Source organism: Schistocerca cancellata, chromosome 2 (assembly GCF_023864275.1).
Source record: "Schistocerca cancellata isolate TAMUIC-IGC-003103 chromosome 2, iqSchCanc2.1, whole genome shotgun sequence".
Lineage (NCBI taxonomy): Eukaryota > Metazoa > Arthropoda > Insecta > Orthoptera > Acrididae > Schistocerca > Schistocerca cancellata.
The window spans coordinates 800,860,917-800,888,034 of NC_064627.1; the positions used below are offsets into that span (position 1 = coordinate 800,860,917).

General features: G+C 43.8%; 1 protein-coding gene and 1 non-coding gene across 3 annotated transcripts in view; both read right to left on the reverse strand.

Annotated features, from left to right (window-relative positions):
• LOC126162662 (ski oncogene) overlaps positions 1 to 27,118 on the reverse strand; it is a 654,130-nt gene that overhangs the window by 156,477 nt on the left and 470,535 nt on the right. The window lies entirely within an intron of this gene.
• Trnas-gga (transfer RNA serine (anticodon GGA)) lies at positions 17,623 to 17,706 on the reverse strand. Its single transcript is given in 2 exon segments — positions 17,623 to 17,657; positions 17,667 to 17,706. It is a non-coding gene; the product is annotated as a tRNA-Ser (tRNA).

Below are 27,118 nucleotides of genomic sequence, written 5' to 3' on the forward strand. Positions count from 1 at the left end.
GATGAGTTTTGCTATTTGGGTAACAAAGTATATGATGATGGCCAAAGTAGAGAGGGTATATAAAATGCAGAATGGTTATTGCAAGAAAAGCATTTCTGAATAATAAGAAGTCATTAACATTCAATATAAATTTAAGTGTTATGAGGTACTTTCTGAAGATATTTGTCTGTATATTCTTGTACTGAAATGAAACGTGCACTATAAGCAGTTCGGACAAGAAAAGAAATGTGGTGCTACAGAAAAATGCTGACGATTAGATGGGTAGATCGTGTAACTAGTGAAGAGATACTGAACCGAATTGGAGAAAAAAGTAACCAATGGCACAACTTGTCTAAAAGAAGGGATCAGCTGATAGGACACAATCTGAGAGATCAGGAAATTGTCAGTTTGATGTTGGAGGGAAAGGGAAGCGTTGGGAAGGGGGGGGGGGGGGGGGGAGTGATAAAAACTGAAGGGGGTAAACCATGGGATGAACGCAGCAAGCAGGTTCAAGTGGATATAGGTCACAGTAGTTACTCAGAAATGAACAGGGTAAGTACATTAGCAAGGAGAGTTGCATCAAACCAGTCTCCAGGCTGTAGACAAAAAAAAAACAACAACAACCGCAACAACGACAATATCATTGGAATTGTCTGATGTAGCTTGTGATGGATACTTTGGTACTTCAGGTAAAGACCATCACAAAGTGCTTTCATATACATGTTGTCTTTTTGTTTTCGAGGCCTCTCTTCCGCAGTTGGGCCGTCTTTTGGGACTCTATATATCTACATCTATGTCTATACGCTCTAAGTTATCCTCTGGTGTGTGGTGGAGGCTACTTTATGTGCCAATGTCAATTCTCGTCTTTACTGTTCCAATCGCGAATAGTTCGCGGGATGAACGATTGCCGGTAAGTCTCCTTGTGGGCTCGCATCTCTCTAACCACACAATGATGCAGAATGCCTCTCGTGCAGCGTCTGCCACTGGATTTGGTTGATCATCTCTGTGACGTCTTCGCGCTTAGGAAATGAACGTGTAACGAAACACGCTGTTCTTCTTTGGATCTTCTTTATTTCCTCTCTCCATCCCATCTGGTACGGAGCCTACTATGCTGAAGAGCAATATTAAAGCAGTATTGGTCGAACGAGAGTTTTGTGAGCTACCTCCTTTCTTGATGGACTATTATTTCCTAAGGGTTCTTCCAATGAATCCCAGTCTGGCATCTGCCTTTCCTGCGATTAATTTCCCGTGGTCGTTCCAATTCAGATCGCTCCTATGAATGTTATGGAAGTAATTGCTTCCAGTGATTGTTCTGCAATCGTATAATCATACAATAATGGGTCTTTCTGTCAATTGCCACCCCCTGTGCCCACCGTCGAACCTCTGCAGGTGTTCCCGTATTTTGCTATGATTTTCTAGTGTTGTGACTTCTCGGTAAGCAAGAGCATCAACCACGAAAAACCTCATGAAACTTCTGATGTCGCCTACCACGTCATTCACACATATATTGGAACGTAATGGACTTACAACACTCGCTTGGGGGTGTGCCTGAAGTAACATTTACGCCTGAATACTTCTCTCCATTGAGATGCAGTGACCTGTTTGTTTGCTTGAAACTCTTCTATCCAATCGCATGGTTAGTCTGACACTCCGTACGCTCGTATTTTGTTCATTAGGCGGCAATGCGTGACTGTATCAAATGGCTGCGAATATTACAAGACATCGAACGTCTTACCGAAGTCAAGGCACACATCAACCTGGTAGCCGGTGTCTACCGCCTTCTGCGTCTTGTTGACGAACAGAGCGAGCTGGATTTTTACACGAACAATGGTTTCGGAACCGATGTTGGTTCTTAAATAAGAGATTTTCGGTTTACAAAAATATCATAACAGGCGAGCATTGAAAATGTTCAAAAATTCTACAACTGATTGACGAGAGAGATATAGGCTTATAGTCTTGTTCGTCTGCTCCACAACCCTTCTTGAAAGCGGGAATGACTTGTGATTTTTTCCAGTCATCAGGAACACATCGATCCACCAAAGACCAACGGTACACTGCTTCTAGAAGAGTGGCAAGTTCTTTCGCATACTCAATGCAGAATCGTTTCGGTATCCCGTTAGGTCCAATGGCTCTGCTGAGTGCGAAGCGATTTCAGTTGCTTCTCTATCACGTGGTCTCTTATTTCAATATAAGCCATTTTGTCATTCATGCGACGATTTGAAGGAGGCACTAAACTGCGATCTTCCTCTGTGAAACACTTTTGGAAAAAAAAAAAAAATTCTGTGTCATCCCTCTTTCCAATGCCGTTACGGTCATGGAGTGTCTGGACAGATGGCTTGATCCGTTTACTGATTTAACATAAGATCAAATATTCTAAGGATTTTCTGAGAAGTCGGTAGATATAATTTTATTTTTGAATTCGTTCAACACTTCATGTCAGGTCCAGTGGCTATGCTGGGCGCCCATCGTACGCTTATTTTGACATCGTTTTATTTTTGTTTGTCTGTGAGGCTTAGGCTGCCGGTACGTTTAAATTATTGGTGAAGCTCTCCTTGCTTTCTTAACAGCTTTCTAACTTGGCTGTCAAATCACGGCGGGTCTTTTCTATCTCTTAAAACTTTGCTCGGCACATACTTTTCTAAATGTGCAACAAACTCGCCGTAGCATTGTTGGGACTCCTGGTTAGCCTGTGAGAGGCAGGCCGGGTCAGTCGTGTTCAGTACTGCCTACCGCTGCAATGGAAGTAACACGCGAGAAACAATATGCAGCTTTGAAATTCTGATATCGTCTCAACAAATCTTCAGCTGATGCCTAAAGAATGTTACAGGAGGCATATGAGAGTCTTGTTTTTCCCTACAGCACAGCTCCAGGGTGGTGATTTGTGGTAAGGTTCTATGGGACCAAACTGCTGAGGTCATCGGTCCATAGACTTACGCACAATCTAACTTACGCTAAGAACAACACACACACCCTTGCCCGACGGAGTACTCGAACCTCCGACGGAGGGAGCCGCGCGCTCGAAGGTGGTTTAAAATGTAAAAAGAGGTGATAAAATCAATTTCAAAGGAAGGTGTTCCAGCTACTGCTCTTACGCAAGAATACATCAACACTGCTGCTGTCATTGTGAGAGAGGATCGACGAATTACTTTAAGATCACTTTCTGAAGTACTGAACATTTCATTGGGTGACAACCACATGTTGGCGACAGAAAAATTGCACGTAACACGTGTTTGTGCGCGATGGGTTCCAAGACGGTTGATTCCCGAACAAATGGGCATTCGCGTGCAGGTCTGCATGCAATCAAGGTTGATGTTAGAGGAAGATCCGGAGGTTTTCAACTGTAATCACTGCTGATGAAACATGGCTACATCATTTTGATCCTGAGAGCAAACAGCAAAGCTCAGTATGGAAATCTCCTTCATCACCAAACCCCAAAAAAGCATTAGTGGTTACTTCTGCTGGGAAAGTTATGGTCATCTCATTTTTTGATATTCATAGAATGGTTTATCAGCACGTTGTACCTGTACACACATCAGTAAATGGACAATACTACAGGAATGTCCTGAAAACATTGCAAGTCCGTATCAGGTGCAAAAGACCACGTTTCCGTGAAGCAGGCTGGATGCTGTACCACGATAATGCGCGGCCGCATACTGCCAATGTTGTTGCTGCATATCTTGCAAAAATCAACGTGAAGCGCGCTCCCTCAACCTCTCTATAGTCCGGATTTAGCCCCATGTGACTTTTTCCCATTCCCTAACATGAAGAAACGCCTTCGTGGGAGGCATTATCAATCATCAGAAGCCGTGGTGAAGGCTGCGGAGGCGATTTTGGAGGACCTCTCAAAAAATGGTTTCCAGCATGTATTTGAAGACTGGCAGAAACGCTGGGACAAGTGCATCGCATTCATGGGAGGCTACTTTGAGAAGGACCATCAAAATTATGAGGATGAGTGAAGGTATGTTGTCAAAAATTATGATCAGTCTTTATTGAACAGCCCTCGTACAATGATTGATGCTCAACGTGTGTTGGAGATGAAATTTTCGTGTTGACCGTTCAGGTAATCTGCTTCTTATCGCTCTTGCTAAGCAGAAAGATCTTCCTACCTTTCGCTGTATTCCCATTTTCAGCCGTATTCGCTCATGCTTTAATGGCCTTATGATTCCCCGTTCCACACAAACTGCGTCGGAATGTTCGGGTCTGTTTGTCAGCAGCAGATCTAAGACGATACCTCCACGAGTCCGTTCTCTAATTATCTGCGAATTTTCTGATAAGCCGTTTAAAACAATTTCACGCGATTCCCTGCCCCTACGTCTCCTTATCACTTGAGTCTCCCTGTCTATAGCTGGTAATTTGTATGTCACCACCTAATACACTAGAACAGGGCCAGGAAATGTATGTGAAATATTCTCCTAGTTTGCCGGCCGTGGTGGCCGAGCGGTTCTAGGTGCTTCAGTTCGAAGGCGGCCGCGATGGTCTCGCGGTTCTAGGCGCTCAGTCCGGAACCGCGCGACTGCTACGGTCGCAGGTTCGAATCCTGCCTCGGGCATGGATGTGTGTGATGTCCCTAGGTTAGTTAGGTTTAAGTAGTTCTAAAGTTCTAGGGGACTGATGACCACAGATGTTAAGTCCCATAGTGCTCAGAGCCATTTGAACCATTTTTTTTTTCAGTTCGAAACCACGCAGCTGCTACGGTCGTAGGTTCGAATCCAGCCTCGGACATGGATATGTGTGATGTCCTTAGGTTAGTTAGGTTTAAGTAGTTCTAAGTCTAGAGAACTGATGACCTCAGATGTTAAGTCCCATAGTGCTCAGAGCCATTTGAAACATTTTTTTATTCTCCTAGTTAAACCCCTCAAATGTTCCGCCACTACTGCTTCCGAGGCAGGGATCTACAAAAACATTCGATGACCACGACTGATCCTCCTACAACACTTATCATCCAAATTATTCCGCATTCGGAATCTATACTAATCTAACTAGATTTTATCGTTATTTTTTACGGCTATAAACACGCCTCCACGACCAGTGTTCAACCTATCTTTGCGGTAAACTCTCATTTAGACAGAACGCGTTTTTCTCCTGTCATCTATAGTTTATCGTCAATAACGACGAAATTTCCATAATTTAATTCTGACGTTACCTCGTCAGTATTTAAAAATTCGTTTATTTTAATCCGTGGATGTAATACATGTATCCTCAAGGCCGATAGACTGTTTCCAAAAAAACAAAATCTGTTCGTCCATTTTCACACCTCTCAGTGACACGTTATGATACAGCTCGCATGCGACGTGAAGTGTACAGCTGTTTTATAACGACGGTAATGAGTTGAGTAACGTCTGTTTAATAATAATAAAAAAATCCTTGGAAGATATAGCTTAACGACAGATGACGCCAGTTGATCAAACCGCATCCTTATACGCACACGCAGTTACAATGAATTAAGCATCTGGAAAGAAATCTCTTGCGTGTTCCGCTCAATTCAGCTCCAAACACAGTAAGACCTGGAAATAAATAATTTGTTGTAGGTAAATCATTAAAAATTTTAATCATATAACTATTATTAGTAATTTTTACAATAGTGGGGTAAGCCGTATCGAATTACAGACGCTGGAACAAACGATAACAACGGTGTTAATAATAGGAGTATCGGAACAAGAGAAGAAAGGAACGCGTTGTAGCAGCACACTTACTACGCGGGAGGTGTAATTGTTTACGTGAGAGCGCGCCGATCTGCGTAATTGCGGCGTTAACGTGCGACCTAACGAGTTACCAGAGGGTGGCCGGCTCTCATCTTGATACGTCACGCTTCGGGAATCCTGGCTACTGCAACACCCTTCTGGCCCAGCCTTGTCTCGGTTGCTTATCTCGCGAGGATTTCCCAACTTCGCCCACAGGTTTGTTTTCGCCTTGGCCTGATCCTTCTACTCAATGCCCAAGGCTGTTCAACTTCACGACATCGTCATCCGGTTGCCACAATGAGCTGTAGGACCCACTCCCACTCTCATTGGAGCAATATTTTTGTTTTACTTACAGATACTGTAACTGATATGAAGACAATGTAAAAGCCAGAAATCTAAGGTGTTACTACATACAAATGTTGTACATAAAACATGTTAGCATCACGCACTACAACTTGTAAGCAAAATACCTCGTACGTGAAGACGGCAAAGATGATTCTGACACAAGAGTTTAAATTTCTCGATATTTTAAAGAGTTATATCTAGCCGAGGCAATGACTCCTGCAGATGCATACAGACGTCGAAAAGCAAAGGACTCGGACTGGAGACAAGAAACTCATAACCTCCTCATAAATCTACAGCTATACTTTACAAGCTACGAGGGTCAGTCAAAAAGTAATGCCTCCTATTTTTTTTTCTACGTTTAATTGTCAGGAAATTTAAATGCAATTACATAGGTTGAAAACCACAACATTGAGGATCATTTTGTCATTTTTCAATGTAATCTCCGCCCATCTCTACAGTTTTGGTCCATCTTTGAACAAGGGCATGTATCCCAGCACCGTAAAAATCACAGCTCTGCTTCCTAAGCCATTGACGCACGGATGTTTTGACGGCCTCCTCATCTTCAAAATGAATCCCACGATGAGCTTCTTTTAGTGGCCCGAACAGATGGAAGTCTGATGGTGCCAGGTCAGGGCTGTATGGGGGATGAGGCAAAACTTCCCATCCAATTTTGACAATCTCGTCAGAGGTGTGACGACTGGTGTGTGGTCTTGCATTGTCATGCAAAAGAAGAACATCTGCCATTGATTTTGTTGGGCGAACTCGCTGAAGACGTGCTTTAAGTTTGTTGAGGGTTGTGACGTATTGAACAGAATTTATTGTGCATCCCTGCTCCAAAAAATCAACCAGAATCACACCCTCTGTATCCCAGAAAACTGTTGCCATAACTTTCCCTGCCGATCGCACAGTTTTGAATTTTTTCTTCCTCGGCGAGCTTGTGTGACGCCACTCCATTGACTGCCTCTTTGATTCGGGTTCAAAAAAATGCACCCATGTTTCGTCCCCGGTCACAATTTTTTTCGGAAACTCATCTCCCTCCAAACGGAAGCGCTGCAAGTGTTGGGAGGCTATTGTTTTCCTTGCCTCTTTATTCTGATCGGTTAACATTCTTGGAACCCACCGTGCACAAACTTTTGAGTACCCCAATTGTTTAATAATCGTGATCACACTGCCTTTACTAAGAGAAATAATGCGACACACTTCATCTGCAGTCACCCAACGGTCACCACGAATGATGTCATCAACTTGCTGAATGTTGTGTGGAGTCACTGCACTCACCGGCCTGCCGCTCCGCTTTTCGTCAGTCAACGGTGTTTGCCCTTCAGCTTCCTTACAACGACGAACCCATCGTCTAACAGTGCTGACATCCACTGTCACAACACCATACACCTTCTTCAGTCTTTCATGAATGCGTATGGGCGTTTCACCTTCTGCATTCAAGAATTCAATCACACAACGCTGTCTCAAACGAACATCGATGTCGGCCATCTTACAAACTTCTGCTGTGCTGCCACCTGTTGACACAGAAAGTTACTACTGCAGTGGATTGCAGAAGAAGGTTTGAGGAATGGCGCCAAATTCAAATTTTTCACTTAACTTAATTTCTTTAAGTAGAAAAGAAATTACTTTTTGACCGACCCTCGTACATTATGGTCTGTACCGGAGTCTACTTATGGTGCCGCCATTATCATTTTCCCCCTTAACTGTTCCATTCGCGAATGGTGCGAGGGAAAAACGACTGTCGACAAACTACCTCGTGAGCTATAATTGCTCTCATTTTCCCGTTATGAAGTAGTATGTTGCCCGATTCTTCTTGGAACGTACGCTCTCGGAATTTCTACAGTAGAACTCTATGCCTGCTTCACAGTGAGCTTGCGAATCACGAATGACAAGCCTTCAACATCTGACTGACATTTTTCTTGACTGTATCGCTGCGTACAAATTTCGCAAATATAACCCCACAGGCATTATGTCGCTTACGCTTCAAAAATAAAATAGTGTGGACCATACATTACAGCAACTAATAAAATTCCGGTACATGCGGCCACTTCTTAAAAAAGTCCACAGCCGGAGATGGAAGTAAAAAGACGAAGAATCGAGATCATAAATTTATCTATACACTAACGCAAAGAGAAAAAGAAAAGAAAGATTGGTGTAAAGATTTTAGTCAGCAGCAAATAAAAACACAAAAAAACTAAGATATTAATAACCACATATTTAAGTTACTTGTAAATGTCGCATTGAACAGGATAGCTGTAGCAAATCCGGGATCTCTGTCGACGCAGATAAACGTTACAGGTCTTTTGTCTAACAACACTAAACCCTTTCGAATGCGTATTTCTTAGTTGTAAGCTGTGCAGGGCGAGATGCGCTTCAAGATGGAGTCATCGGGCGACAGACGCTAACAGGATTTTCATGACAAGCGTCTACTACCTGAGAGGGCCGCCCTGAAAACGATTAAATTTTGTGGAAAGATTTGTAAGGACATGGGGAACAGAAATAAAAGAATAAACCATTTAAAGAAACACATTTTAATTCCCATATGAGAGGTAACATTTGTTGATTGTGTAACACGTTTGAGTTCCAGGTTACAAACGTTGCTCAATGTGACGACCATCTTAACTGGTGAGCAATGTGAAGTTTGTACGAATACTGTTTCGCAGTTGTTCGCACCACTTTGCAAAGGGTGGACCACGGAATGTTCAGTTGTCGTGACACAGCTCGCGCACTGCTTGAAGGTCGCACACTGAATCCCGCATTCTCAGCCGTGGCAACAACTTCTTCAACAATTTGTAGCGCAAATGGCCGTCGGCCTCTCCTATTAGCAACTCCCAAATCGCCAGTTCATTCGAACTTCCGAAACATGTTCTGCAACCCCAGTGCGGAAAGAGGAGCTCTCGACAGCCCCGCGTCGATACCCGCGAAGAGCAGCAACACTATTGCTGTTTCGACGGGGGAAGCCGCCTGGACGGTGACAAGACGCCTAGACCGCGCTGCTACTCCGCACTACTGCTGTTGGTTTGATACAAAAATAATAACAATAAAAACAGCTTTACGAGTAAAGTCCTGCTCACTTAATCCACACCAATGATGAATGTCTGCAACTGTAGTGCACTTGTGTTTAAAGTGTTGCCTTACCAGTACCGGCGCCTAAAGGCAAGTCACAGCACTAACAACGCTAGTCCTGCAGCACACAGTCTGATCAATCATCCCGATAAAGTTGGCCACCCATACGGTAAATAGATTTCCATGTACACTGTTTCAAGTAGCGGAATTTTAACTATAACCACCGTGAGCAGACAAGAGGTCTCGGACATCCGCGCATAAGATGCGAATGACCCTGAAGCTAGTCCCTGGAGGAGCCGTCACAACAAGACGAAAGAAAAAACAAATGCGGCGAGGAATTCCGCGGCCTCATCACCAGTCCTGTTCAGCGCGGTGCCTTTTTTCCTCATTCTGCAAAAACTGATTCCGGGAAGGGAGTCAAGGCTGCCAGAGGCTCGTACGCCAAAAGAGACCAATAAAGTGATGCAGTCTGGTAAGATCGCAGCGCTCAGACGACGCCTGATTCAATGAGTCTATCTATGAGTTGCTACGAACGAAGGGAATAGGATCACCGACGTGCATATCATTGTGTAGTACACCTCCGGACATGATTTGTCTTTGAGGCATGTCTCATCGCGTACAGTGAAGTCTGATGGTATCCTTATTGCAGTACATGTCAGAAGGAAAGACGATCAGTGTACAAAGAACCGTCGATGGTGAGGTCATTAGAGGCGGAATGGATAGGACATGGATGTGAAAGAAAGGAGTCATCAGAGCATTCACCCAATCGATTTATGGGGCACTGATGCGCATAAATCTGAATGGCAGGGCGGAAATCCGTAATTATCTGCTCCTAAATCGCAGTCACGTACCTTAAACACTGCCTCAATTAGTTCGGACATGGCCGTGCAATCCTAAGACAAATGCTACGGCGGACAAGGGCGTAGCCACGCCGAACTGCGATTCAGCACATACTTCTTATCGGACCATTAGTTTCATTACAGCGTATAGTACACTGTAGTACCTGTCTGCGGCATTTAGGGGTGATGATGATGATGAGGTCCCATACTCCGAGGAGCGTAGGGGACGATGCGGGAGACCCGCACCGCCGACTAGGCAAGGCCCTAGCGGAGGTGGTTTGCCATTGCCTTCCTCCGACCGTAATGTGGATGAATGATGATGAAGACGACACAACACCCAGTCATCTCGAGACAGGGAACATCCCTAACCCCGGCGGGAATCGAACCCGGGACCCCGTGCGCGGGAAGCAAGAATTCTACCGCAAGACCACGAGCTACGGACTATATTAGGAATTATTTGGTTACGTGCCAGGCTACGAATCTACAAATCTGTGATTCTATCCCCGGTCAGACCTAAGATTCAATCTGTCTCTTATCACATCATTCACATTGGCAATATTTCTTGATATGAAAACAGACGAATTGCACAGAGGTACGGATGCACGCCAAGTTGTACTCCCCGTGTGACTGATGTAAGTCAGTTAAAAAAATCGGGGGAAGGCACAGACCACCTTCAACAAGGTCATGCCTAGTAAAGCATTGTGGTGTTCAAACCAACCTTCGAGTTGAACAACCTTCTGGCATTACTTACTGAACAAACTTTGTAGGTCAGGTGAGGTCAACCATTTCGACCAGGGTTCTCCCATAAGCCCAGCGTGGTTGTAAGAAGAGGATGGCTACAGTGTAATAGACCCTTGCTAATTACTGACTACACGCACCAACCTGCACGTGTGTTGATATATGCCATCTGTTGTTTTTCATCATGTGGCTAAAATGATAAACGAAAAAGAAGGACTCGGAGCTTTAATTCCTTGGACATAGTGGTCATTGAGAAGATGGGGAGAGAAAGTAAAGCTGACATCAGTTCGAAGACTGAACACCACAGTGCTTTACTAGACATGGTCCTGATGGAGGGAGTAAGCCTTTACCTTGCCCCGACCTTCTAACTGACTTACCGGAGGACGGAACCACGGAGCAACTTGGTATTTTTCACATTGACAGATCACTGCCAGAGTTGAAACAAACGATAAGTGACGGGAAAAAAAAAATCCTAGGACCGACCGAGCATCGAACTTCCGACGGCTGTGTTTGGATTGTGGCAGTTACCCGCGGAGCCACCTTTTACATAAGAATGTGAGGTAGCGACGCGACCCACATGGAACACGATGCCGGAAGCGGTGGCCCGGAGCGGCGCTGCTGACGGAAGGCCGCCTTCCTGACGCTGACGCGCTCTGCGCCGACAGACGCCACGCCGCATTTCCTGCCGCCCGATCTGGACGACGTGTCGCGCCTCCCGTCGCCGTGACCTGTATATAAGGCACCTGACAGCGGCCCGTGGAGATCTACCGATCTGTGTCGTGCTGCGCAGTACACGGTTTGCCGTGTTCTAAAATCGTTTCCAGAAAGTAGGGAAAATTACCATGATTCCGGTAAGCGAAAGGAACTGGCACGAACAATGGCTACATTGTTACAGCAGCAGTGCTGCATGAAATAACACAAGCGATCTTCTTGTGTCACCTGTAAACGGCATTTGCTAGGAGGGACACTGACAGACTGGAAGTTCAATGAATGGCAGGTCTCTTTAATTATTGACGAACGCAGGGTAAATCTAATAAGAAAGAGAAAAAGCCCCATAGTATCTCATTACAATATTAATGGTGAACATCTTGAGGACTTCACCAAGTTTAAGTATTCAGGGGTAATACTACTTCGCGATATGAAAGAGGACCACCACGTAGGTCTATTAGGGAAGGAGAATTTAAGACACAGATTAGTTGGAAAGTTGGCGGCAATGTGCACTGCATCTGTAAAGGAAATTGCACACAGGATGCCAGTGTGACCAATTCCAGAGTACTGGCGACCAGTTCCAGAGTACTGGCGACCAGTTCCAGAGTACTGTTCCATTGTTTGGAGTCTTTCTGAAGTACGCGTGACAACAGGCATCGAACGAATTCAAAGATGGGCTGCTAGGATCGTAAAACGTTGTTACAACCCATATGAAAGTGTAACAGAAAAATGCTTTACGAACATAAACGAAAATCCTTGGAAGAAAGACGACACAGTTCTGACGAAATCATGTTGAATAAATTTAGAGAACTTGTATTCGAAGAACGTTGTGCGACCATTATACTGTAACCACGGCGTATTTCGCGTAGGATCAAAAGAATAACGTAAGCTAGATTAGGACACGTTCAGAGGCATATAAACATTCATGTTGATTTACCTGACGAGGCAGGTCAACCTCAAGTACAGGTTAATTGTGCGCAATTCTAATGCTTACAGTTGTTGGCAATTATTTATAACTACAACCTAACGTTCCGATGTTTCATGTTATCCTAAAATGGAATAATAGGACCAAACCTACATCCCGACTAGGATACTCCCTTCCTAGAGCCGCCGTAGAAATGACTTTACGAGCACAGTAAGTAGGATTCATAGAGGTGTACACCCACCCCCTGTAAGACCACAAAGCGAAAAGTTCAGCTTCATATGATTGTGATCCTTCCGGTTTTGCAAACACAATCTACTTCCAGTTTCTTTGTCCTGTCTTATACAAACAATCGAAACTCAGTTCTACAATATTTCTGAAAAAAAAAAAAGAGTTCACTGTACTTTTAAGAGCATCACAAACCGCAGGATGAGTGCAGCTTTGTAAGAAGAGTGGTATCACTTCCTGTCAAGCTCGAAGATTTCGCCATGTACAGCATTGTGTTAACCAAACTGACACATCCAATTTTTTTTGTTCTAATTTCAACTCACTCTTTAACTATTCTTCCGTGTTTCATTATATCCTGTTGTTGTTTGTACACTTTGACAAAGTTATCACACTGTGCAGATAAGTTTTGGGTTATAGTTGCTTTCTTCGCGATTTCTCCTCTTTTTTTTGTGTGTTTACTGAAGTCACTATTTTTGGTTCAAATGGCTCTGAGCACTATGGGACTTAACTTCTGAGGTCATCAGTCCCCTAGAACTTAGAACTACTTAAACCTAACTAACCTAAGGACATCACACACATCAGTGCCCGACGCAGGATTCGAACCTGCGACCGTAGCGGTTCCAGACTGTAGCGCCAAGAACCGCTCGGCCACTCTGGCCGGCTGTCACTATTTTTATCAGATGTTCTGTATTTCCAGAGTAAACCCATGTGGCTAAAAAGAATGCCTTCAGTAATGTCAACATCAACGGTGTGATTCTATTTCCATCTCCTTCCGAGCGAGATATCGCATTCTTAAGACATAGGACTCTTATTCGGGAGGACGGGAGCTCTTACATGCGTGCGACGAACCATTCTGAAGTTAAGCTTGGCTTCCCGCACCCGCTCAAGCCAAATATCGGAGTGGTTCATTCGAAAAGAGACACCGCTGTTTTCCTTATCCATTCCGAACTTGTCCTCCGTATATAATACCCTCGTCATAGGTGCCACGTTATATTTTGATGTTCCTTCCTTTTCCCTTCTATTATCATGGGTCTCCAGCTCAAATTCCATTTTCACGATTATTTTCAGAGATATGCTCTTCAAATTACCAGGCCATTCTTAAAAGAATGGCTTGATCTGCAGCGGAACATGAGCCAAAACAGATGTAACAATTCGATACAGTTATTTAAACTATTTTCTCCCGCTTAAAAGTGGTTTATTTTTCTCCACAATCAGATATAATTTGGACAAGAAATTGTCGGTGTCTTCTAACTGTAATTATATGTGATTGTGTCCAAAACGAAAATCATTTTTAAAAGGCATATCAATAAAAACCGTCGTCACCATCATGACCGAAATGTCGTTCTTTCTTTCGTCCTTCTTCTAGTTTGGCTATGGTTTTACCGAGAGTGAATACCCTAGATTACACATAACATTTGCGGAAAGCCTTTCCCTCTGCCTGCAGTATTATCATGAACTGCTGAGACACACTGAGTTATTGTAGTTGTGAAATCTGAACTGTCTTGATATCTAGCAATAAAGATGTTTCTTTCCTAAAACTTAACTACTGCGGCAGCGATGGGGACAGCTGTTGTCAGCCAGGGAGTGCAACCGAAAGCGTGGACACGTGGCTATCTGAGAAGACGTAAGTGTCGACACGTACGTGCAACACTCAGCGGCGGGTTACTGCATCGGTTTCGTTAGGCGCTCGCTGAATTACTTACGAACGCAGACTTTACGCTGCTGCTCCTGACAGACGAGAGGACACGGAGTACCTTTTTCTTAATATAAAAAACAGTTTATGCGAGAACCACGTTCTCCTTCTGTCTCTTATACATATCCCTCCAGCGGCTGCAGGCTCTCAGCATATACTTTCTTTCCCATCCAAGGAACATATAACAAACCGATGAGGGCCATGAACTGTGTAGTTTACAGAAGATTGTGGGTATTAAAAATCTAGAAAATACGGATATGGCGCGTGATTGTTATTGCATGCATTTTATCTTCGGAGTAACAAAGAATCACATAGTCAGTCAAATATAAAATTTGTGTTTTACTCAAACTTAAAAATCTGTTAGATGTTCTGTTTACGTCGCTGAAATTTCGGCGATGCTCCGCCCAAAACTGCCACGTTTCAATACTGGCGGTGGACATAATTTTCAGCAGCACATTTTGCCCAGGAAGAGAAGGAGAGCTAATAAGGTATAAACCTTGGTCACAAAACGTGTTCCAATGTCCATCGTTCAATTCCAGATCCCTTCGCCGTATATTAACGAGTGAGTGGATATAGTATTCGTTGTTATGTTGTTTATCGCGCCTCATCAGTTGCATGGTGACGTTGGCTCGGGTGGCTTTTTTGAGGAGTTACAGCACCAGTTTGCTAGGTTGCAACGTCAGTTTCCCCTTTGTACCTTCTTTTCTTTCCACTGTCATCCATAACAATTCAAAGGCAACATTATGCGGCATAGGCTTCCATTACAACCACTATACAATTAAATACCAAACAGTCGCAGGAGGTCAACGTCAAAGAAATTCTTGTCCATTACAGCGAAGCTGTATTCCTGAACACTCAGAATATACAATTGTTTATCATATATGAAAAACTAAACGCGGGTGTGCGAAAAATGATTCCCTATAAGAATGTTTACGAACAAAAATGTAAACCAACTGTGCTGTTGGTACATCCGATAACTATGATACAAGAAGAAAACATCCTGAATAATACGTAATAGATGCACTTCGAGGTTCACAGTTATGACAATCATCCTGAATCAGGTCTGTATTCTGTGCTTGGTTTGATATCTGTACAATGTGTCCATGAGTGATCGTCAATATTCAAGGATATGACAGGAAACATCATTCTAATCAAAGAAGTCTACTAAAGACAGGCTCTAAATGCATACTTTAAGAGCTATAAGCTCTTGTTTTATTCCTTACAGCTGCTTGTAGCTCTGTTTACTGGATAATTTTCTCTTATTTTGGTCCATAATACCTCCTCCCAAACCACAGAAAGGAAAGAGCTTGTAATAGAAGAGATTTGTTTCAATGCATCGAAGATGAAGAAGTGCCCATAGCTTTGAAGGTATGTATTTTAGAGCCCACGTTTACTAGACTTTACGGCTTCGAATGATCTTTCCTGTAATATGTCTGAATACTGGCCACAGGAAGCCAGATGCTGATGACACTGTCACTATCTGATATACTATATGTATCCCCTCTCTACTGGGGCTATCACATTTCTAGCCACAGTTTAAAATAATCAGGCGGCCTTAAGCGCTCTTCTAACATTAATATTTAAATGTACCGCGTTTCCCACACACTTCAAACAAGGCAAACGGAAACCGTGCACTACCTCAGGACAGCAATACAGGACTCGTACATTGTTCCTATCATTTAGTGACGAACAAATGACACACATTTAACTAAGTGAAACTTGTGTAAATGTTTTCAGATGCAGTGAGCCGATAAAGTGATACCTGAATCTTTGTGTTGGCATCCCAAGGATTTACCAATGGCACGGACAATCCACAGCACGATCACAGAAAAACTTTCTTCCTATTTCCAGATTAGTTTTTGTTGTAGACGCTTTCCAGGGTGAATATATCTCTACTATTTATCTCGGTCCTCTTCTCCTACGGCAGCAGGCCGAGACAACTGTCTGGTCGGTCTGGTCGTTCGCAAGGCGCCGTAGTCTGGATTCGAGACACAGGCCTGCCGCCCGCCGCCTTGCTGGTGCCGGTTGCCATATGGCGTCCCCCAACCCGGTCTGCGCCGGAAGTGCTGCAGGGGAGGCGCCGGCTAAGGGGCAATTCGCGAGCCTGCGTGCGCAAACCGCTCCCTCTTGTAGGCCCACCTCCAACTCTCCTCTCTGGGCACCGCTGAAGTACACGCCTAAGCTCTTAGCGCGCACTTCACTGCCGAGCAAGGTTACACGTGCATGACCGCTTTTTCGGTCGACCGACTGTATCCGGCCGATAACGAAAGTAGCGTACACGGAACTATTGCAATACGGGCGAAAAATTTACAAGTTTCATCTATTCGCGTAAGACAACTTCAGTGCTTTTTCCCCCATGATCCTCAGTTAATCCTTTAGTAAGTTCAGCCTCAGTTATGCAACGTTATGCCCAGTGAAATGCCTAAGTAAGACATACAGTAAAATGGAAACTTATACTGTGCTTGTCTAGTCCCTACAACGAGAGTCGAAAAGAATAAGGAAAATAGATTCTTTGAAAACAATATTAACATTCAATTTTCAGAAGACGGATGATATATGTTATCATTTACGTCATAAACATAACTGAACTATAAAGTATAAACTGAGGAACAATAGTTGCAAATATTAACAAATTCGATATTACTTCTTTAAAATATGAAACATAGCTAAATAAAGTTTATCTTGCGATGTTTTCTCAAAAATTCCGATCAGTCGGCCGACTAAAATCAATACAGCGTTATCCGACTTTGAAAACAGCATATGCAAAACCCCTCGGGCAATAATTTTGTGTTGTGCTACAGACTTCACTATTGGCCGAATTTTCTTCTGTCCTTGCGTGTACTTATACAGGCTGTCCAAGGAGAAATGCTCAGTATTCATGGATATGATACAAATATTCAGGTGTATTTTTAGAGCCGATTTTTACTAGACTTTTTTGTTTCGAATGATCGTACCTGTCATATTCCTGAGTATAGGCCATTCCTGTATATATATCAGTATCCTAATGAATCAATAATGTCATCGGCCGACTGAAAAATCGCTCATGCGCGCCTAGCCTAAAGCACTTCACTCTGTGTAGCTCCCGGAAAAAATCCTGTAGAACTAGGAATTGCGAGACAACTAAAACTGGAAAATGGGTGGAAGGATTTAAGACCGGAATAGTAGACGTCCGCCAAAGACACATCGATTTCTGGTTCAGCAGTACCGCTTAGATGTCATCCAACAAATTTTTTAGACTGACTGAATTATTCTGTTGATCAACAATGCACATTCTGATCACAATTTCATCGCCAGCCTTTCAACGTATTATTTGAGACGTTCAAATGGCTCTGAGCACTATGGGACTTAACTTCTGAGGTCATCAGTCCCCTAGAACTTATAACTACTTAAACCTAACTAACCTAAGGACATCACACACATCCATGCCAGAGGCAGGATTCGAACCTGCGACCGCAGCAGTCGCGCGGTTCCAGACTGTAGCGCCTAGAACCGCTCGGCCACCCCGGCCGGCTTTGAGACGTTCATTGCGATGTTTCCTCGTACACGAGATCGCGTTGTTCGGATAGGTTTTTTTATCACGTCTGCCTCTGTATCAATGGTGTGAAAGGAAGGAAGATGTTCTTCTTGCTGTTGAAGTCATTAGATATGGAGTGCAGTTAGCCGTGGTCTTGTTGTATGAACGCCGGCTGCGGTGGCCGTGCGGTTCTGGCGCTGCAGCCCGGAACCGCGGGACTGCTACGGTCGCAGGTTCGAATCCTGCCTCGGGCACGGGTGTGTGTGATGTCCTTAGGTTAGTTACGTTTAAGTAGTTCTAAGTTCTAGGGGACTTATGACCTAAGATGTTGAGTCCCATAGTGCTCAGAGCCATTTCAACCATTTTTTTGTTGTATAAACCAACCCAGTATTCATCTGAAATAATTCAAGGAAATAACGCTAAAAGCAAAGAACTGAAATTGATCCAGCTGTTTCTAAAAAACCGTCTAAAGTTGCTAATCTGCATCACTTCCTTGTCCAGTTGTATAAAGACGACGTTTGGCCACATACTCAATCGGAAAGAATTCGCAGTTTTCACACGTGAAATGTAATTGCTAGTGAGTAATACAATGGCTTCTCGGTAATATCTCTTTTCTGTTCCTTCCTGAAAGAAATCGAAAATATATCTTGCCAGCAGAGGGACTGCAACCACAACAGTAGCGTCACAGGTCTACGCAATTGAGCAGCTGTCAGGCATAGGAGGACGGAGAAATGAAAATGCCAGTGGCAAGGCGCAGGCAGGTAAACACGCTTCTGTAGTTACCATGCAAGATGTGCGAGCGGGCGGCCACGGTTTTACGACGGGCCTCCTCGTCGAAGCTGTGCTCCGCTGTGGCGAATATTAAACGGGCGCAGCGGATGTCATAAAACAACAGATGCATCCGGCAGGTTCACGTCTGGCAGCTGCTCGTGTGATCAAGGTCACGCGGAATCCGATCTACTGCGAGAGTGCAAACTGATTCACTGATCTATTAACGTTAACACGTGGCAACACAGATTTTCAAAGATTGTATATCGACAACTGATACTTATAATTTCCATAATCTTTCTTGAGCGGGAGATTGTCTCAGAGAGATAATATTCGTGAAGCAAAAGTCTAGCATAAGTATTTAACCTATCACAACAGAAGTGATATCGAAAAGGGTACGGATTTCGTGGCTTTACAGGCAGGGAAACCTCAAAAGCTGCTGATGCTCTTTGAGTGTGAACCTTTCACGTTAAGCCTAATAGTGATTATTAGGAATAGCAATTGAGACGGACTGAAGTCTCGTGCAGCCTGGTGTGTGTCCATCAGTTAAGTGTCAGAATACGAATCCAGAGGTTCGGGATGTAAACCACAGTTATTCGTACGATTGTTTCGCCTATTTCAGTTCAAGCAATGATTTGTATGTGTGATCACACCAAGTTCCATCGTGGTTCGGGGTATTTGATAAACTGTAGGTTTCAGTATAACTGGCTGGGTATGTTACTTCGAACGTAAGAGAAGGCAACGCCATACCATCTTCAACACAACCATCTGCGTATATACTCTGCAAGCAACTAGGAAGTACTTGGCAGAGTTTACTCTCCATTCCACAACATGTTAAGATTTACTCTCGTTCCATTCAAGTATGAAGTACGGAATGAATGACTGCTCTAATGGCTCCCAAGGCGCTGCAATAGTCTAATCTTGGCTGTAGTATATTCCTAGACACCTTACTTAATACTGGTTATTGAAACATTGTAAATAAGCTTTGGCCTCACCTAGTTCAGGTTCTTCAGAATTTTCGTCATAATCTCCCGTGTGATCATCTTACGCAGAGTGAACAGAAATATTCTGAAAAGCTTGTAAGGGTGTTGCAGAATAGCTTGTGCTGAGAAACAATTGTTAAGAAAAAAATTATAGACGTTGTGCCGTCTCCGAGCTAATTTGCACTGAAGTTAGCCAATCAGGCCGTTGCGCGCGCAAATTCAAGCAACCCGCCAGAGATGGTGTCGCCAAAACTGTTCCTCTTTAGGTTTCCTCCTAACAAGACAGCGATACAAAAACCGTGCGCTGTCACCTACGCTGTGAGAACCACTGAAACTAATTGTATCTGGCGAATTGCTCAAATTTCCGCGCGCAACAGCCTCATTGGCCAATTTCAGTGCTAATTAAATTGGAAGCGGCGCGAAGAATTTTTTTCTTAACAATTATTTCTCAGCACAACCTACCCTGCAACAGCCTTACAAGCTTTTCAGACTGTTTCTGACCGCCATGTGTATGTTCAGCATCACCTGTCAATCCTATTTTTCATGTATTTCAACACACTTGAGAAATGTCCTAGGATGGATCGCTCGAGAGTCTTGTAAGCGATCTCTTTTGTTGACTGGCTGCATTTTCCAGGTATACTACCAATGAAGCGGAGTTTGCCACCTGATTTAGCTATGACATGCTGTTGCCTACAGGAAAGTTACATAGACAGAATTGTAGCGAAATGCAAGAAGTAGTGTTGACTAGAGGATCGACGACTCGAGCAGAGTCTTGCAGTTGATATAGAGAGAGGAGGAGAGGCCTATTATCGCTACTGATACTGGACACTACTGCCGTGTAACACCTAACAGTAACTGTCTGGAGCGAGATAAAAGCGGAATGATCACATAAAACCGATTGTATGAAAAGGAGATGCCTGGCTGAGATTCAAGGTTCTTGCGGCAGGCCAGCGTGAGACAAGTATGTCTTTTAGTCTGCGTATCACAGATTACCACACACTAATTAAGATCAGACGTAATGTTAAACATTTTAGCCACACTCGTCTCAAATTAGTATAGTAATGACGCTTATGAACTTGACTTTGAGTGCTCTATACATAAATACCACCAACCGATCAACCACTCATTAATTAAAAACGGTTTTGTTAAGACGAGCTGTGAAAAACCAATATTCATGTGAGCTGTGCAAGGAAAGACAACAGACGTTACCATTTTAATAAAATGGGCACTGTTGGCTGGAGCGATAAAATGTATTAGTATGGCAGGTGATAAGATAATCTCTACCAAGCGGAGGCATCGTTGCTGGTTCATTACCCAAAGTCAGATGTTACTGGTCCCAGCGTAGTTCAGATTTCATCACTGATAGAAGTTCGCCACGGGGGACCAGCTGCCAACTGCCGAACTTGGACAATCACATTCCGGCTGAGCTCACTGTTAATAACTTGGGCGCTGAAACTCCTTAATAAAGTTCGCAACGGCGAGCTCTGTAATTGCTATTCCAGTCGCAGAAGTCATTACGTTTCCTTGGCAACTACGGAACGTTAAACTTCAACAGTGTATGCATGTAAGTGACGTGAGGTTTTGATAGTCTTTATCTGCTTACCAAAAGGCTTGCGTGCTCCCTTAATATTATCGAAGGAGGTCATTACGAGTTTACAATACGCTAAATGCGAACGCAAAGGAGGCTGCATAGAAATATTTCATAAAAAGCTATATTCGATATGGTATAACAGAGGCTCACGGAAGAAGTAATAGTGGCCTTACTTCTCAACACATCTTTGAAGTTGTTACATCCACAAACGTTTGAGAGATACATCGCAAACCCACTGCCATAAAGAAGTATTTGCTATCAACTTTTGTCAAGTACTTTCGAATGACAATAATCTGCAGCACTGGCTGTCGTTACTAGCGTTAGAATATCATTTTATTTTAACTTTTTTCACTATTGTTCAGAATAGGCTGGGTAGTCATTTTTAAGTGTACGGTATAATACGTCAAAGGGGCAGATTGGATTAGAGTCAAAACTTACGTTCGTAATATACTGTTTGAATTCAGCTGTGTTACCCAACGCCCGGCGAGGTGTCCTTTCAGTCACAGAGCTGGTTTGATATTCCGTTGGCTCAAATTTTGCTTACTAGGCGACTGTTTCGAACGTCTCCCGGGGGGAAAGTTGGGGGGAGGGGGGGGGAGAGATGAGGAGGAGGAGTAAGAGGAAAAGGCACACGCCACGAACCTGGACGCCAGCATCTAATGCCTCTGGGGTCTCGTGAAGAACAGCCCAAATTCGACAGAAGAGATTCCCGGTCTCCAGGAAGGTCACAAACACGAGCAAAAAAAAGGCGTTACGAAATTCAACAACTGAAAGATAGGCATCAGTTTGCCGACCCTTTCTGAAAACGAGAATGATTCGCGAATTTTTTTAATTTCCTGGAACGCTTCTTTCTCCCAGTGAACAACTATGGACTCCTATATAGAAGAGGAGGAAGTACTTTCGAAAATCTATGTAGAACTCTTTAGGTATCCCATTATGTCCACTCCCATTTCCTATGATCAGCGATTTCACTTACAGCGATATATCATATTTCATGTTCGTGCGACGATTGAAAGAAGGGATCACAGTAGTATCTTGATTACAATTTTTTTTTTATTTTGTATGCTGCTATTTACATTTAACCTGCCATCTACTGGCTAAGACACGTCCGGCTTTCACAATGGCTATTAAAATGTACATGTACATAAAATGAAGCTTTATTTGATTTCTTTCTATTTTATCTAAGTTTTAATAAATTTACAGTGTTAAATTACAGGAGACTTAAAAGTAATCAGGAATCGAAAATGCTTAAAATGAATGATTTATGTACTAAGAAATAAGAAAGAGTTTAAATATCGCTCCTGTGAAGCCACCATCCGATCTACTACCACTCGCGAGGGCCACAGCAATAGTTAACGAGCCTCTCGCCCTCTTATATTGTGATTCTACATTTAGATTAGGTTCTGTTTTTCATCTACATTTCACGGCAGCATATGCTATCCTCTATTTCTACATTTGTCTTACAGTCTCACATTACTAATACGGTATACACGTGCCTTCGTGACACTCCAGTGACTACCACGTCACGTTTAATTACGACCGTATTGTTAGTTTTCCTAGACTACGTTCTTCGTACCTCTAGCGTGTTTGTATGTATGAGCACTACTGATCCGCCACGGTATCGCACGGGCAGCACTAACAAGGGGAGACCTCGACGTTGGGATCACGGATTTACTTCAAACTTTGTAAACTTTCAGTAGGCCATGTGCAAGTAGTAAGGTGCACTACTCTGGCAATTCCGAGAAAATCGCAAGAGAACTTTTATGCGTCTAATATGTAACGGATGTGTCTGTGCGTAGATATCGGACGTTAAGAGTTCGTGGTGGTCAAGCGGTTAGCGTTCGAGCTTCGTAGGACGAGAGTGTACGAGGCAACGGCTAGGTTCCCTGTCAAACCTTCATTTTTGTAGTACAAGAGTACATTCTGTGAAACTCAAAAAATTTGCACCTACACTATTCATTCTTGCTACATCTCATCGCTAATTGCCAAATGGGGCCTGCATTTGTGTCTGCATCGCGAAGCGTCGTGCTGCAAAGTAGTTCCGGGTACATTACCAGATTACATGTATAAAGGATTACACAAATCACAACAGGCATACATTTTCAGGAAAATTCCACTCGTTTCTTCATTTATTTGTCGATAATTATAAATATGTTTGTTCTAATAATTAGTGACGAAGTTCGACAAAATATTGTCACGAGCACCCTCGTAGCACGCAAACAATTCCGCGCAGGTGGTCCTTCGTTGCTCTTTAAGGTCTTCTGTTAGGCGGCGAGGAATCCAGGGGCACACACCGTTGAGTATCCTCGACAGAAACGTTAAGTTCAGCAGCGAGGTGATCCATCGATCACCTCGAATGATTGTGTCCGTTCGTTCCACACTGTAGGTGGCACAGCTGTGTGCAGCTGGCCGGCACGCGGGACATCGGACCGGTTTCTTCGACCTTGTTGCGACGGTGACAGGCACCTCGCCCAATGACTCCCCTTGCTTTTGTTCACTGCCAGGTCTTCGTAACATTCTGCAAGCATCTATGAATATTTGCCATGCGTTTTCCGGCATAAGAAACTCAGTGATAGCTCTCTGCTTGGAAAGTACCTCCGTTCCAGACGCCATTTTGAAGGCTACTTACAGCGCCGGCACTTATCCGAACTTCATGGAACTATAGGGACTGAAGCGGGAATATTGCACGATTGCTCACAATAAATTGGCTGAGAAAAATGTGTTTAATTAAACGCCCCTTGTAGGGTTCACCTGCGTTAGTAACTAGCTGTTAGTACTTTACGTTTATTCCTTATTCTATGTCAACTCATCTTCCCGTCGCTGTCGCCTGATCTGCTACAACCAGTATTGATAGCTCGTTAGTATTGTCTGTGAAGTCATATGTCGCTTGGGCTCGTCGCCGCCTGCGCTCTCGTCGCTACATTCGTTAATGAAACAATTTCAGAGAAGAGGGTGTCGGACTTCTCTCGGACATCTTCCCTTTCGGCGCCAGTTTAAGTGCTCTCTGCCGCGCCCTGCGTTCCGTGCCGCGCTGGTGTGAAGGATGAATACCCGGACGGCAGCTAGCTAGTATCCGCAAAATCGAGAAGCCCCGACGTGTGCGAGCAGGGGCGGGTGTGGCCGGCGGCGCAGTGGGCGTGGCGGGCCTGCGCGACCTGCCTGATGGGCGGCGCGTTAGGGCGGCGAGGGCGCGCGCCCGCTGCCGTGGCCCCATCGATCCCCGGCGCCGGCGCCGGCCCGGCCCGACCCGTCCTGGCCTGGGGTCAGTGCTCGCCTCGCCCTGCCCTCTGCAGCCGACAGTTCTCCCCCACACGTCCCCGCGTTCGCTCGACCGTTTTTCGGCAGCTGAATCACCAAGCACCGCGAACAAAGGACACGCAGTTCCCTGCAATTTACCCAGCGCTTCCAAATGAGCTGTGCGTACCTTTTTGACTCAATTTATTCTTTACCCTTTTGAAAAAAGGAAAATCAGTATTTAACGTCCCGTCGACGACGATTTAATCAGAAAAGACGGAGCACTAGCTCAGACTGCGGAAGGAAATCGGCCATATTATTTTCATTTAGGAAAATCCTGGAACACCTCAATCTAGTCAGCCAGACTGGGATTTGATGCAGTGACCTTCCGAATACGAATCGATTGGTTCAAATGGCTCTCAGCACTATGGGGCTTAACTGCAGAGGTCATCAAAAAAATGGTTCAAATGGCTCTGAGCACTATGGGACTTAACAGCTGTGGTCATCAGTCCCCTAGAACTTAGAACTACTTAAACCTAACTAACCTAAGGACATCACACACATCCATGCCCGAGGCAGGATTCGAACCTGCGACCGTAGCAGTCGCGCGGTGCAGAGGTCATCAGACCCCTAGAACTTAGAACTACTTAAACCTAACCAACCTAAGGACATCACACACATCCATGCCCGAGGCAAGATTCGAACCTGCGACCGTAGCGGTCGCGCGGTTCCAGACTGTAGCGCCTAGAACCGCTCGGCCACTCTGGCCGGCAATACGAATCGAATGTCTTACAACTGTGCCATCTACTGCCTTCTCCTGTCCTATTCCTTTAATGTAAGACGCGGTATTCGCCTCTCTACGGTAACCCTTGAATGAATCAGTTCACCGTGTACGTTATGTTACGTTTACTGGCATGCATTAAAATGGTAAGGTTGTGTTCTCTCTGTCTCGCTGAGAAGGAGAGCGCGCCTAATCAACATCACATTTTTCGTCCAAATTTATGATGTATGCTGAGCTTGCCCAGGAATATAAGTGACTGAAGTGGTAGCTCCAGATGGCCAAGCGTTTGGAAAGAAAGCATTTCATTTCTGCTGCGGATCGGTCTAGACACGAGTCATTTATATTAGTGTGATGTCCGGGCAATGTTTTGGTGCAGCTGAAAGAGTACATACGGTAACCCGAGGGCCGTGTCCTTGAGTCTCTATTCTATAACTTTTTTATTTTTTATTTTCAGTGTTTGCGATATTTACACTGCAAATAGACCGAAAAAATGACCAATACATTGTATTTATTAGTATTTTTCTTGTTTTCTGACTTATAAAAAACATCTAGAAAACGTAAGCCGAAAGCTAAAGAGTCGCAACAACATCCTGAGAAAATTGGCTGGCTCGACTTGGGGAGCTCAAGCATCCACCTTACGTACTGCCGCAATAGCCATGGTATATCCTGTTGCCGAATATTGCTCTGCTGTCTGGCATTCGAGCACTCATACTAAGAAAATCGACGTCCAGTTGAACGAGTGTATGACGATAATAACGGGTACTATTAAATCCACCCCAGTCCCTTGGCTGCATACTCTAAGCAATATCCCACCACCACAATTGAGAAGGCGAGAAGCAGCAGCAAGAGAGTGGTCAAAAATTCATGACTCAGATTACCCACAGAATCTACCAATCCATGATGTTTTGAACGAAATACCATCGACCCGCTTCAAGTCACGGAAACCTATATGGGTTAATACACAATAACATCAACATAACATCAAGGAGCAATGGCGGCTCTTTTGGAATGATTCTGGAATAAATAAACAAGGTATCCACAATCCTACTCTGGATTACCGGACTTTGACCTGAAGAGATGTACCTGGACTAAATTAAACCGTATCAGAACGGGCCATGCAAGATGCAATGCATGTAAGTACAAGTGGGGTCCATGCGACTCACCAGCCTGTGACTGTGGAGCACCACAACAGAACGTCCGCCATATTATTGAGGAATGCCCCTTAAGAAGATACGCCGGACCTGTCTCTGAAGTTATATATGTGAAGCCCTCTGCTTTGGATTGGCTGTGCAATCTAGATATTGAGCTTTAAATATATGAATGAGTTTCTAGTCAGGCTTGCCAAGCTTTTAACGTGTAGTTATTTTGTCTTGAGTGTTTGTACTTCATCCTTTTGTGCTATTGCTTGTTTTTTACACATGTACTATTTACACATTCTTTTGTTTTATACATTTCGTCTACATATTGTTGTACTTATATAAAATATTGTCGCTGTATTGCCATACGCAAAATAAATAAATGAAATAAATTAGTATTTTCATAAAACGCATGAAAAGGAAAGGCAAAGGAAAATTAGGTAACGCAAATAAATTTCCAAAAAGCGATTGTAGAGGGTATGTGAACTCCGTATATGAAATTGGACACTTTTATTATTTTACAGTTCATCATATATACGTGCTGCGACGATATTCGTCGTAGATACAGGAGAAGCAGTAATTTTCTCGGCATCTTGCACACGCTATAAGCGCCACATTTTTATCGTTATATTTATTGTCCTTTAAAGTTCCTATAAAATATACGTAGTTTTTGTTTATAAAAGGTTCTCTTTCATTCGACACTCTGAGAACAAACCATGCGTAATGAAGTCCTTTACGCTCGAATGACAATTTTGCAATTCCTAAGTTTCCGTTGTTTCCCTTTCAAGCCTTTTACGAAATTATTAACAACTACAATACTTAAAACGTAAAAACTGAACATACGAGGGCGTGCTGAAAAGTAATGGTATTTATTTTTTTCTTTTCCATATCGGCTGATATATTTCTCGGTCG